General features: G+C 43.3%; 1 non-coding gene across 1 annotated transcript; it reads right to left on the reverse strand.

The window, feature by feature from the left end:
- Positions 1-1,436: 1,436 nt before the first annotated feature.
- LOC112471343 lies at positions 1,437-1,626 on the reverse strand. The gene has a single exon (XR_003043248.1). It is a non-coding gene; the product is annotated as a U2 spliceosomal RNA (small nuclear RNA).
- Between the last annotated feature and the right edge of the window lie 518 nt (positions 1,627-2,144).

Here is a 2,144-nt window from a genome sequence, read left to right on the forward strand (position 1 = left end):
TCCTTTATGCTTTCATTCATTCATTCATTTCTTCATTTGTTGATTCATACTTTCATCTACTGGCAACTTCAAGAGGCCAGCACTGCACTAACCGTTGAGCACAAAACAAATATATCACAGTCACTGAAAAGCCCAAGAAGGTCACTATCACCAGGTACCACAGGTAAACAATGGAAACTACAGAGACAGAAATCAAAGACAAGGGGACCCAGAGGAGGAGGTAAATGGGATTTCTACAGACACGTAGTCCCACATGGGACAGAGTTATCACCATCTTACAAATGCTGGATCAGAGAGATTAAATGGCAAGCTCACAGGGTTGAGAGGAAAGGAGAATGGGTAAGATCTCAAGTATAAGGCATGGAGAACATGGAGGCCAGCCTCACTTTCTAATTTTCTTCCTGGGACACTTGAGATTTTTTGTTTTCTGCATCTTTCTATTCCTCCAGGGAATCATTATCAAAGGAAATCCTCCTTTCTTCACTCTCTTCTCCAGAGATTGAATCTTGGCCCAGGAGAAAGGAAATGGAAAATGGCTGTGGGCCATCTCATTTGTGAGCTGGAAGGCTGACATCCCAGCAGGAGCTGTCTCAGCCTCCCTAATTGGGATTGGAGTCATGCAACCCTGCCTGGCCTCTCAAGTTGATTATAGGCCACTTCCTCTGAGTTGACTGGTTTATTTTAATTATGTTAGGAAATCTCCCTCGTTGGCATTTGCGTCTCTATTTGGGGGTCAGAGAATTTGTCAGGTTAGCAAAGTTTATCCCTAGAACTTCCTCATCTTTCCTTTCATTAGTACAGAATATCCCTATAGAATGTCTTTCCAACTCATCCCCAGCCCGCAATGGGTGATCAGATCTCAGGAGCTAGTGGAGATAGTAATCTTATGTTACTCCTACTAGGGCGTAAAAAAGTTTGTGATGTAATGAAAAACACTGATTCTTGGAGTTAAAGAGCCAGATTTTAAGGGTGGAATTTCAGGCACTAATAAAGGAAGGTGAGAGATTCCCATCGGAACTGGGTGGATTCTTCTAGAGAGGCATTGCGTACTTTCCATGAAAGTTAAAGCAATGCTAACTGAGTCTCTGCTACTCACCTTAATTCTTCTTTTTAATTCTCAGAGCCGAGTTGGCATTATCCTTGTTGCCAGCTCATCCCAAATGGCATTCCCAATCCTAATGCTTTTTTTTACTAAGCTGTGCTGGAAATGCACATGTTGAGCCTGGTCCAGAAGGAATAGCCACATAAAAAGTGTCCACTGGGTCTAGATAGTGTTAAATAGGGGTTCAGAGTAGCCAGTCTATCTACTCTTTTCATAATCATCCACTGGGCATTGCCTAACTAATTCCTAAATCAAGTATTCCTGGGACTCTTGCTGTCCTGCAGCATACCCAAACTGAGTAGCCATCAATTCCACTCCCTTTTCCTGGGCACTTGGCTGAACCACATTTCCCCCTTTGAATCTAAGTGGGGGCATGGGCTTGGACACAGGCATTGCGCTTGGCTCCTAAAATGTACATAATCCTCCATACCGCCCCTTCGTTCTTTGGATATAGGACATATCAGATATTAAACTGATAAGAACAGATACTACACTTGCTCTTAGCCAAAAGGCCGAGAAGTAGTCCCTTCGTTCTTTGGGCTGCTGGGTGTAGACAATCTAGTGGAGGTCTCCAGGGCCCCGGAGAATTCACAAGCTCTACAAAACAGTGGAGCCACACATTAGAAGGAGCCAGGATTCCTGAGTTGCCTCATGGAACTCTGTCCATGAGAGCTGCCCAACTAGGTACATTCACATTGGATGTTGAGTAAATGAGAAATAGTTTCATTGTACTGAGCCACTAAAATACGAGGGAGGTGAGGGGAGGCTGTTATTACAACTTTCAACCTACCATAACTAATCTCTGCCCCACTCTGAGAGTTTCCAAGTGGTTCTTCCAACTTTGTCCGATATCCTGCTTCCCAGGTTATTTCCTTTCCTGAAGGAAAAAAAGAAAAGAGAGAGAGAGAGAGAGAGAGAGAGAGAGAGAGAGAGAGAGAGAGAGAGAGAGAAAGAAAGAAAGAAAGAAAGAAAGAAAGAAAGAAAGAAAGAAAGAAAGAAAGAAAGAGAGAGAGAAAGAGAGAGAGAAAGAGAGAGAGAAAGA

The sequence above is a fragment of the Pteropus alecto genome, unplaced genomic scaffold (genome assembly GCF_000325575.1).
Source record: "Pteropus alecto unplaced genomic scaffold, ASM32557v1 scaffold45, whole genome shotgun sequence".
In the NCBI taxonomy this organism is placed as follows: Eukaryota; Metazoa; Chordata; class Mammalia; order Chiroptera; family Pteropodidae; genus Pteropus; species Pteropus alecto.